Raw genomic sequence first — 12,303 nt, 5'->3', positions numbered from 1 at the left:
CGAGGCGCTGCGGAGCATGTCCCGGTCGGTGGTGGACCTGTCCCAGTCACTGAGGAACATCGCCTAGGACGTCGACACCACATTGAGGAGCCGCTTGGGCTGGCTGTGCCAGATGATGCAGGGGCAGTTGGGGCTCGATCCAGCTACCCCTCTGTTCTGAGGTGCACCCCAGGGCCCTATGGGCACCAACAGGGAGGATGGGGTGTTGGATGTCAACCCGGAGTTGCCATATGGAATGGCAGTGACGGCCACCAGCTCCCTTGAGCTCCAACCCCTGTCAACGGTGTGTCTCGCAGTCAGCACACCGGCCCGGTGTCTACCCACCTGGCCTGTCTGCAGAATGATGAGGGCAGCTTCCCCGGGGTCCAAGGTATCGTCCAGACCTTGTAATATCTGCAAGGAATAGGTAGAGGGCATGAGTCTGACAATCAGCAGTGTCCCCCACCCCAGGACCCTCATTCTCCCATTGTTCCCCCCTTCCCCCCCAACAGACTCTGCCCACGCACTCACGGCTGAAGTGGGGCTCCTGCTCATCGGACCCCAGACCCTGTACCCCAGACACCCGCATGTTATGTTACCTGGACTGGCCGCTGGTCCCCTCCCCGATGCACACACCTACCTTCTGGCCACGGAGATGTGCCCGGTGCCAGGGCCCAACCCCTGGGTGTTCGGAGGTCGGTCGCTGCATCCTAGGTGTTGCCTCCCACAGTGATCAGGCGCTGTGTCCAGGCAGCACGGTCAGATTGGGATGCCACGTGGCACGTCTACCCATGGGAATCCATTTGGGATGTGTGAAGAGCTCACTTAACTATGAGTGTTAACTCCCTATTAGTGACAGTCTTCAGCCACATGGCCGGAGGCCTTCCCGGTCGCAACCCCCCCTCCCGATGCCAGCCCACCCCGACCGACGCTGAGCCCCCGGGCTCTTTGCCTGTGAGCGAAGATGCCTACTCACCTCCTCGAGTTCTCACAGCAGCCCCTCCACCAGCTTCGCCTTTTTAAAAGGGAGTGCTAATCGGGGCCCGCATGACCACTTGCTGGGGAGGTGGTTAGATCATGGGAGGCCATTAGATAGAGGATCGCTCCCGATAATTGTATGGGGATTGGGTGGTGATCATTGCCTTCTCGCCATTCTCAGGCGAGATCCTGATTTTTGACAACAGGAATGGGCCAGTTCTGTCGCAAACGGATCGGCGCCCGGCGCGGTTCTCGATTCTGATCTCTCCCGTGATTTCACGGCCTTGTCGCCCTCTCGCTAAGTGCAACACGCCATTAAATCGCGCCCTGAGTGATTAAGATGTTGCTGGGTGAGACATTGGAGGCAAGAACAAAGGTTCGGATTTCACGTCAAGCATTCTCTGGCACATAGAATTTACAGTGCAGAAGGAGGCCATTCGGCCCATCGAGTCTGCACCGGCTCTTGGAGAGAGCACCCTACCCAAGGTCCACACCTCCACCCTATCCCCATAACCCAGTAACCCCACCCAACACTAAGGGCAATTTTGGACACTATGGGCAATTTAGCATGGCCAATCCACCTAACCTGCACATCTTTGGACTGTGGGAGGAAACCGGAGCACCCGGAGGAAACCCACGCACACACGGGGAGGATGTGCAGACTCCGCACAGACAGTGACCCAAGCCGGAATCGAACCTGGGACCCTGGAGCTGTGAAGCATTTGTGCTATCCACAATGCTACCGTGCTTTAACATACCCAAGGGATTTGACATGGGTTCCAGCCCCCTCCGTATACTAAGGCAAGAGGGTCCTAGACTGTGGCCTTTGCTGCTGCAAGCTTTAATGCTTCCGTGGAATGTGCCAGCCCTTGGTCGTGGACAGCTCTTTGCACTGGAAGCTGAATACCTGCGGTTGGTAAATGTGAATGCCCTCTCTGATTGGACCAGTGCCGTAAACAGGAGGAATAAAATGAAACCCTCTTGTTTATCCCTTCAACATTCCAGACACATCGACAAACAAAAACATGAGTAATGGATGTCATTGGCAATGTTGAATGAGGAAAGGTTCTTAACAATGGCGAAGCAGGCTGTTGATGATAATAACAGGTAACCTAGGGATGTTAATGCTTATTTTGCACTGTGCGGACACCTTTACAGAGAATAGGGCAGCACGGTGGCGCAGTGGTTAGCCCTGCTGCCTCATGGCGCTGAGGTCCCAGGTTCGATCTCGGCTCTGGGTCACTGTCCGTGTGGAGTTTGCACATTCTCCCAGTGTCTGCGTGGGTTTTGCCCCCACAACCCAATGATGTGCAGTGTAGGTGGATTGGCCACGCTAAATTGCCCTTTATTTGGAAAAAGTTAATTTGGTACTCTAAATTTTTTTAAAAAAGAAACCTTCACAGAGAATTGTTTCCCCTGCAGAAAAAAAGCATTAGAGGCAACCTGTGGTTAGTTGGTGCCTTTTGTCTAATGTCATGCTAATTTAAATAACATTCCCCAATTTTCTCAGCACAGAATGTTCTGTTACTGCTGATGTGCTTTCCATTCTCTAATACCTCTGCGCTTCGAGTCCTTCATCTACAATGCAATATGCAATACTAATTTGCATAAAAGCTTCTGTGCTAATGAAAGAAGCTACAGCCATCAAACGCTGAATTATCCATTTCAAAGACACCTAATGGTTTTCATGTTAGTTCTATCAGTCCATATGCATTACCCCGCGCTCCCAGCGGGCTGCCAGTTTAATTCTCCACTTTGCTCTCTCCCTGACATCTCTGTCCTTGGCGTACTGCCGTGTTTGGGGCAGCACGGTAGCATCATGGTTAACACAGTTGTTTCACAGCTCCAGGGTCCCAGGTTCGATTCCCGGCTTGGGTCACTGTCTGTGCAGAGTCTGCACGTTCTCCCTGTGTCTGCGTCGGTTTGCTCCGGTTTGCTGCCACAGTCCAAAGATGTGCAGGTTAGGTGGATTGGCCATGATAAATTGCCCTGAATGTCCAAAAAGATTAGGTGGGGTTACTGGGTTACGGGGATAGGTTGGATGCGTGGGCTTAGGTTGGGTGCTCTTTCCAAGGGCCTGTGCAGACTCGATGGGCCAAATGGCCTCCTGCACTGTAAATTCTATGATTCCAGTGAACCTCAATGCAAGAACGAGGAACTGCATCTCATCTTTCATTGAGTCCATTCACAACTTTGTGTTCTCAACATTGAGTTCAACAATTCCAGACTGTAATTTTTATCCCCTCCCCACTTTGTTGCTTTTCTGTGCATATAGAACATAGAACACAAAACATACAGTGCAGAAGGAGGCCATTCCGACCATCGAGTCAGCACCGACCCACTTAAGCCCCATTTCCACCCTATCCCCGTAACCCAATAACCCATCCTAACCTTTTTTGGGCACTAAGGGCAATTTATCATGGCCAATCCACCTAACCTGCACATCTTTGGACCGTGGGAGGAAACCTGAGCACCCGGAGGAAACTCACGCAGACACGGGGAGAACGTGCAGACTCCTCACAGACAGTGACCCAGTGGGGAATCGAACCTGGGACCTTGGCGCTGTGAAGCCACAGTGTTATCCACTTGTTCTATCGTGCTGCCCCATGCAACATGTTGGTCTTAATCGTAGGTCTTTTGTTTTTGTTTTTGTCCCAATCTGTCCCCATTTCACCTACTTAAAAGCTACTACAGGCTGGATTCTCCATTTGGGAGTCTGGTCACCCGCCAGAGCTGAATTGCTTCTGGTTTGCGCTGGCGCTAGGAGCGGTGCCCAGAAGCGATTCACTCTCCCCAGCCATGCAAATTAATGCTTGGCAGGGATTGCAAGGGATTCCAGGTCAAGTAGCATGCTGTGAACCTAACCGCAATGTTTGACGGGTCCTGACCATATCAAGAGCAGCTAAGTGCTTTCTGCTGAGTAAAAGAGGAAGTGAAAGCACTTAACTCCTGGATGTTTAGGTTAGGTTCAAAACAGGCAACTTGAGGTGCATTCAAGCACGAAGGGAAATGAAAAACAATCCAGACATCTGGCTCTCTGGACGATGTAATTTACATGTTACTAAAAGCTATTTCTCCTTGAAGTGAATAGAAACCTTGCAGAGCAAAAGTTCTGAGGTGGTTTAAAGCTTTTTGCATCATGTTTTTGGCTTTCAATAAAGTCACAGCTGCTGTTTTTAGACATCTATCTGAGGCAGTGTGTAAGGGACAGGTCAGTGAAAAAGCAGTGATTCTTTTCACTGTTTCTGCCTGGACTACTCTTTAAGTTCCTGGCAAGGGGAGGGGATGTGTGTTATGGAGGGTTCTCTGTTATGGAGGGGTTCTCTGATATGGGGTATCTGATATGGGAAGTCTCTGATATGGGGGTTCTTTGATATGGAGGTCGTTGATATAGGGGTTTTCTGATATGGGGGATATCTGATGTGGGGGGTATTTGATATGGGAGTCTCTGTTATGGGCGGTCTCTGATATGGGGGGGATCTGATATGGGGAATATTTGATATGGAGGGTCTCTGTTATGGGTAGTCTCTGATATGGGGGGATCTGATATGGGGGAGTCTCTGATGGGGTGATCTGGTGGGGGTCTCTGATGGGGAGCTGGGGTGGGCAGGATTAGCATTGTTGGGGAGGGGGAGGGTCCACCAATGGTCTTTGGGGGCACCTACCTTAAATACTTACCCCCTTGGCCCACCGCAAGTTCCACCACGCCAGGGCCACGCTGGCAAATACTTGCACCAACCCATGCCCACATCTGAGATGCAGCATCATGGAGACATGGATAATCTGGTGTCCAGCACACTAACAGGATGCAAATGGACCATTTTGACCCATTTTGTGTCCTCCCTTTGGTGCAGGATGCGAACCTCTATGTCGTCGGCAGCTGGGGACTGGAGCGTTGCAAACATTTTCCCCGACATGGGACTCTGGTGAACTTTGCGAGATGCGGAGCCTGTCGGGAGGCTCTCTGCAGGCCTCTCCTGGCATTCTCCGGCCGCGTGGTGCTCTCGCGGCCGTAGAATCGCGCGCCCCCCCCCCTCCCTCCGTCACCTCATTCAGAAAATAGCAGAGAAAGCGGGTGAATCAGAAACAAAGATACACTCAGGAGAGGAAGAAGCAATGGAAATAGTGGAGAGATGCAAGGGTGATGAATGTGAGTGCACTCGGCAAGAACAAGCACCATACATCAGGGATTCGGTGTGACAGTAATCCTTGAGAGTACTGGGATAGAGAGTCTTAGCTCTTCACTGCCTCCCCAGCTCTACACAGATGCGTCTAATATGAGTGTTTTGTACAATAGTTACGTGATGTTTCTGAAATTTTGGAAGGTGGGGTCTTTATTAAGTTGCAAAAAGAAAGTGGACCGTGAGTATGTCGAATAACTGGTAATTAAGCCAATTGAGCTTTTTGAATGAAGTGGAGGAGATTTGAGTGTTCATGAGAAACAAAATGCATAGAGATTAGTTACTATTGTACAGCAGAGGTGAGTAGGAGCTCAATTCTAAGCTACAGTGTTCTATTAAACACTGTTGATAGAAATAGGGCGGCACGGTGGCATAGGGTAGCACAGTGGTTAGCACAGTTGCTTCACAGCTCCGGGGTCCCAGGTTCAATTCCCGGCCTGCGTCACTGTCTGCGCGGTGTCTGTACGTTCTCCCAGTGTCTGCGTGGGTTTCCTCCGGGGGCTCCGGATTCCTCCCACAGTCCAAAGATGTGCGGGTTAGGTGGATTGGCCATGAAAAATTGCCCATAGTGTCCAAAAAGGCATAGGTGGGGTTACTGGGTTACCGCGATGGGGTGGAGGTGTGAGCTTGGATGGGATGCTCTTTCCAAGAGCCGGTGCAGACTCGATGGGCCGATTGGCCTCCTTCTGCACTGTAAATTCTATGATTGGATGAAATTGATTTTACTAAAACTATTTTCTCTTTATTTGTGGGATGCGGGTGTCGCTGGCCGGGCCAGCATTTGTTGCCCATCCCTGAGGCCATTTAAGCGTCACATTGCTGTGGGCCAGGAGTCACATGGAGGCCAGACCAGGTAAGGATGGACATTAATGAACCACATGGGTTTTTACAACACTCGACAATGGTTTCATGGTTGTCGTTAGACACTTAATTTCAGATTTTGTATTGAATTAAAATTCCACCATCTTCCCCGGGTCTCTGGATTCCTAGTCCAGTGACAATACCACTACGTCACTGCCCCCACTCCCCCATATCAATCTAATGATGGCTTGCATGATCCTATGTAATCACTTCGGGATGAACCATGGTTTATGAGCTGTTTGGTTTCACTCATAATATGGGGCAAAGGTTTCTCCTTGTGATTACGTGACTCTTATTAGATTTTATTCCAAATCCCTGTGCATTGCTTCTCTGTACAATGGTAACCAATCAGGAGCATTCTTTTCTTTAAATAAATTTAGAGGTCCCAATTATTTTTTTTTCCAATTAAGGGGCAATTTAGCGTGGCCAATCCACCTAACCCGCACATCTTTGGGTTGTGGGGGCGAAACCCACGCAGACACGGGGAGAATGTGCAAACTCCACACGGACAGTGACCCAGGGCCGGGATTCGAACCCGGGTCCTCAGCACCGTAGTCCCAGTGCTAACCACTGCGCCACCCTGCTGCCCCTAATCAGGAGCATTCTTGAGCAGTGGCTGCCACCCCCCCCCCCCCCAGCTCCAACCCCAATCTCCCCAGGCCTTTTGAACGCCTTAATTGAAACTGCCTCCACCACACTCTCAGGCTGCGCATTCTAGACCTTAACCACCTGCTGCGTGAAAAAGCTTTTCCTTGTATCACTTTTGCTTCCTTTCCCAATTACTTTAAACCTGTGCCCTCTTGCTCCTGATCCTTTCATGAGTGGGAACAGGTTTTTCTGATCTACTGTGCCCCCCCATGAATTTGCATACCACTGTCAAATCCTCTTTTGGCCTTCTCCAAGGAAAACAGCTTCTCTGGCCTATCTCCCATAACTGAAGTTCCTCACCCGTCAACCCACTCTTGTAACTTACCTTTTAACTTCTCAAAGGCATGCTGGCCAAAATATGTTTGGGTAATTTCGGTGCAGGGAAAATTCGAGTATGCATATCTGACAAAACCTGAGGAGATTTGTGATGCACGATGAATTACACAAAGACGAGAGTAAGATGTAATCAAGGCTTTATCACACTGAGATGCGTGGCCTCCTACAGCAGCTGACGAAATGGCTGCTGTACTGGGAGCACACATATTTATACTCCGCCTACTGGGCGGAGCCAGCAGGCAGGGATCCACCCCCGTACCTGTAGTACAGGGGCCTTACCGTAAAGCACCTATATCAGCATCCTATATATACACAATATATACATCAGTGGTGACTACCACAATTTGTTTTTTACATTTTTGTTCTGTGTATGTGAACAACACCAGTATGGCCGCATTTGTTGCTCATTCCTAGTTGCCAACTGAGAAGCTGATCATGGCCCTTTTTGAGACATACTGAGGCGACCGTCCCTACTGAATGGAAAGGGGTTTGAGAGCCAACTACTATGTACCGGCCAGGGCGGCAAATTTTAAATTCCAGTGCGCAGTTCTGAACCTTGATGAATGTTTATAATTGAATCTAAAAATAAGGAGGCAGTTGTGACCTCCTCGGAAAAAAGAGGATAAAGCAATTCCGAAAATAAGGCTCTGCACTCCTAGAGGGCAGCACGGTAGCATAGTGGTTAGCACATTACAGCTCCAGGGTCCCAGGTTCAATTCCCGGCTTGGGTCACGGTCTGTGCGGAGTCTGCACGTTCTCCCCGTGTCTGCGTGGGTTTCCTCCGGGTGCTCCGGTTTCCTCCCACAGTCCGAAGATATGTGCGTTAGGTGGATCAGCCATGCTAAGTTGCCCTTAGTGTCCAAAAAGGATAGGTGGGGTTACTGAGTCACGGGGATAGGGTGGCGATGTGGGCTTGAGTAGGGTTCTCTTTCCAAGAGCCGGTGCAGACTTGATGGGCCAAATGGCCTCCTTCTGCACTTTATTTTATTTTACCTTCCTTAACCCAGGGGCACTGACACAATGGCACATCCTTGAATATCATCCTGGCTGAGATCAGCCAAGGCAGCACTCACCTGGATCATCTGCTGTGCACGGCTGTGGTACACATTGGGTAAATTTTCTAAACTATTGGGGAGAGGTTATTTACCATTTTCATCTAGCCCCAGATTTTCATTCTCACTGAAATAGCAATTAACTTCTAAAGTGGAAAGAATATCAATCATTGTTTAAAAATGTTTGCAATTCAATGCTTGGCTAATTTATCATCAGAGCTGTGGACCAGGCGTGTTTAGCCATCTGGGATGGCCACTTCCAGAATACAAAATGGACGCTCGCAATGAATGTAGGGAACTCTGGACAATGTTAGGAAAACAAGCAGGCACAGAGCCTGTATGCATATTGGAGAGACAGCTCCCAGATGGAATTGAAACTATAGGTCAATTAACATATTGATGGCCCATCTCCGGGAACAAAGGAAAGACACCCAAGCAACCGATGCTGTTTCAGACATCCCGGTGCCAGTTCCCCAACCGAAAGCACAAACAAAGCCAGGCCAACAGCCACCAAAGACACGTCCAGCCATCAGGGCACCCACCCCTTTATTGGTCAAAATCAATAACAGTGATCGAGAAGCGGCCCAATTAATTGGGGCCAAGTTTAAGGCCCGCCTAAAAGCGCGTGAAGCCCCTCCGGGTATAAGAAGGAACCCCCACGAGAGAATTGCTCTCTTGGATTTGGTTCTCAAAGTGGAGAGACCCATCCACCAGCTGCACCAGAAGCACGTAAATCCACGGTCAACGCTCACTACCAGACGGACGACCTGAGCTGTTCTCCTGTACCACTTCGAACCCAACAACCTCAGACCCAAACAACGGCCATTGTTCCTCTGACTGAGTGGGCATCCGAAGCTAAGTATAGGCATTAGCGTTAGAGATAGTTTAGTTTGTAGTACTTTGTGCATGAGTCGATATTACTGTGTGTGTAAATAAATAGTATTGACTGAACTAACTAACTGGTGTATGAAATGAAATGAAATGAAAATCGCTTATTGTCACAAGTAAGCTGCAAATTAAGTTACTGTGAAAAGCCCCTAGTCGCCACATTCCGGCACCTGTTCGGGGAGGCTGTTACGGGAATTGAACCGTGCTGCTGGCCTGCCTTGGTCTGCTTTCAAAGCCAGCGATTTAGCCCTGTGCTAAATCGCTGGCTCTTTGATCAGTCTTCGGGTTTAACCTTGTGGCGGTATCGAGAGATACCTGGCGACTCTAAAGCAAACATAATTAGGATTAAGGAAGGCGACCATATTGACCGCCATATTCATAACCAGAGAAACAGACCAACAGAGTCAATTGTGATGATTGTCTGAATGCATCTTCTGGAGACCTAATAAACTCTTCTAATGAATTTCTCCACCAGACTGAGCAGACTGGTGGTGAGGGCTCGGAATGTAGGCAATTGAGTGCTAATAAAGAATGTTTTAAAAATAAATGTTCTGTGTGAGTGTCATGTTTCTGTGAGTTTTGTTGGCTGTGATTGAAGCCTACTTGTGACAATAAGCGATATTCATTCATTTTCATTTTATTAATTATGGTTATTACGGAGACAGCTTAGAGGAGGCGATTGAGGTTGACCTTTGTTCTGCTACAAGTGCAGGTTGATTTTACTTAAGTGGCTGTGAATAAACGTCTATTTGCAGCACAAAGGTAAGTATGGATGATCTCAATTGCATTTCAGAGGAGACTGAACGCCACTTTAGCCAACTACCAAGAGCTGATGAATAACTTTAGCCCAAAGGGATTTGGATTTGACTTATTGTCACCTGCACCGAGGAGCAGTGAAAAGTATTGTTCTGCGTTCAGTCCAGACAGATCGGTCCATACATGAAAAAAACCATAGGACATACAATAAATTCACAATGCAAATAAATAGACAGAGACATCGGGTGAAGAACACGGAGTGCAGTACTACTCAGTAGAGAAGATGTGTGGCGAGATCAGTTCAGTCCATAAGAGGGTCATTCCGGAGTCTGGTAGCAGCGGGGAAGAAGTTATTTTTGAACCTGTTAGTGCGTGTTCTCAGACTTTTGTATCTCCTGCCCGATAGAAGAGAGAATAACCCGGGTGGGAGCGGTCTTTGATTATGCTGCCCGCACTCCCAAGGCAGTGGGAGGTGTAGATATGACCGATGGATGGGAGGCGGGTTTGCGTGATGGACTGGGCTGTGTTCACGACTATAGTTTCTTATGGTCTTGGGCCAAGCAGTTGCCATACCATGCTGTGATGCAGCCAGACAGGATGCTTTCTAGGTGCATATTCCATGCACCACTATGGTGAATATTCCAGACAAGACCTTATGGATCTATCCAGGTTATTCAGTAGGAGCGAGTATATCCACAGCAATGCACTCAAATGTTCTCAGGCATCAGCACGAGTAAGCAGACTCATTTAGTCGTGAAGAGCAATTTACGATAGCGGTTCAGAAATAAAGAAAAGTCTGCATTTATGCAGCGCCTTCCACAACCTGAAGTTGTCCCAAAGTGCTTTTTGGCCAATGTTAAATGACTATACTTCCTTGGATTGGAGTTTGGCGAAGTAGGAGTCAATCAGGAGGCACTTTTCCTTGTCCCTTCCATTGTGTAATTCCAAGCTTTTTTGGAATTCTTCCTGCCCTACATGGAGGGAAGAGCCAGTGGGGAAGAATCGAAACACCCTGATTAATATCAGTATGTGCAGTAGATTTCATAGTAATAGGTTAGCAATTGATATATTAACCTTAACGTCCTATATTTCGATGTGACGTAGTAAATGACTATCTGTACCATTTAAATCCTTCAGGACAGGATTCGTCAAAAAGACAGGTTGCTCATCTGTCAAAACTTAGTATGTCAAATTGTCCAATCTTTTGGTAATTTAAAAAAAAAAATTTAGAGTACCCAATTCATTTTTTCCAATTAAGGGGCAATTTAGTGTGGCCAATTCACCTACCCTGCACATCTTTGGGTTGTGGGGGCGAAACCCATGCAGACGCGGGGAGAATGTGCAAACTCCACACGGACAGTGACCCAGAGCCGGGATCAAACCTGGGACCTCGGCGCCACTGCGCCACCGTGCTGCCCCTTAATCGTTTGCTAATTGCGTGTGCAATAATGTTTGTCAGTGCAGCACTCCCTCAGCGATGCACTGGAGTGAAAGGCCTCAGAGTAGCATTCAAACCCACAATCTTCTGATTTAGCGGAGAACATGCTACTGACTGAACCACAGCTGAAATGTGCTTTATCGATATTTTCATATTGGATGAAAGCGAGTGACTGCAGTCAACGTTTTCCCTATTGATCATGAATTAATGGTGAAGAGGAAAGACAGTACCAGTTAATCCAATTTAATCAGGAGGTCACTGCAAATTAATGACTATCGGTCACCATTTGCAATTGATGGCCTATCAATTGAACAGCGGCAAGCAAGGCCCATGCAGCGCGAAATGTAAAATGTCGCCACATTCACAGGGGACCGTAGGCTGCCCCCCCCCCCCCCCCCCACCACCTTTGAGAGCTGACTGGTGGCGATTTAACCTGAGGGTCAGCACAAACATTTTTCTTTTGAAAATTTCCAATTAAGGGACAATTTAGCGTGGTGAATCACCTACCCGGGATCGAACCGAGGTCCTGAGTGCCATGAGGCACTAAAATTGGGGCAGCTGTCGCAGAGGCTCAATGGGGGGAGGTCACTGTCTGAGACCTTGCAGCCATAGTGAACCGAAGGGAGGGGAATTGTACAGAACCCCCTCAGACTGAATGACTCACATTGAATATACACGGTGAATATTACATATATCACAATTGTATTGAAGCACCTCAGAGTGCGACTTGATCTAATAGACAACTTCAATACTTTTGCACCATTTGTAACCATTATGAAATGTCTGTAATGTTCCTTTGACTGCATTGAAGCTTCCCAAAGTGCAACATGATGTTGTAGAGAACCTGAATGTTATTGCACTTTGTGTGATGGCCATTTTGAAATGTTTGTAATGTTCTTTCAGATGTTTTACGAATAAAGTATAATTGTGCAAAAAAAGTTGCCCTCGTCCGAGGGTTGCAGACTGGCACATTCCGAGGTCCAGGATTTTGTGCTGTGGGACGTGCTCATGCTTGGGGCAGCCGCTGCCACGGCGCAATGGGGAAAGGCCACTGCGCAGGGCCTTGCAGCCAATGTAAACCGAGGGGCTGGTAACCGTGTAAACTCCCTCGGACTGTGCGCTTAATCCTAACCCGTATGTAACTGTATTGAAACACCGCAGAATGCAAGTTTTAAGGTGAGCTCGT

General features: G+C 48.5%; 1 long non-coding RNA gene across 3 annotated transcripts in view; it reads left to right on the top strand.

Moving 5' to 3' along the window:
- LOC140403279 (uncharacterized) overlaps positions 1–12,303 on the top strand; it is a 77,238-nt gene that overhangs the window by 5,185 nt on the left and 59,750 nt on the right. Inside the window, exon 1 of one of the 3 annotated variants that reach the window (XR_011938275.1) lies at positions 5,898–5,991. The exons of the other annotated variants lie outside the window; for them this stretch is intronic. This is a non-coding gene — a long non-coding RNA (uncharacterized lncRNA). Of the gene's footprint in view, positions 1–5,897; positions 5,992–12,303 lie in introns of those variants that run through there. 3 annotated transcript variants of the gene reach the window in all.

This window comes from Scyliorhinus torazame, chromosome 27 (genome assembly GCF_047496885.1).
Source record: "Scyliorhinus torazame isolate Kashiwa2021f chromosome 27, sScyTor2.1, whole genome shotgun sequence".
NCBI classification, from domain to species: Eukaryota; Metazoa; Chordata; class Chondrichthyes; order Carcharhiniformes; family Scyliorhinidae; genus Scyliorhinus; species Scyliorhinus torazame.
The sequence above is the reverse complement of the archived record's forward strand: the minus strand, read 5'-3'. Positions and strand labels throughout refer to the sequence as shown.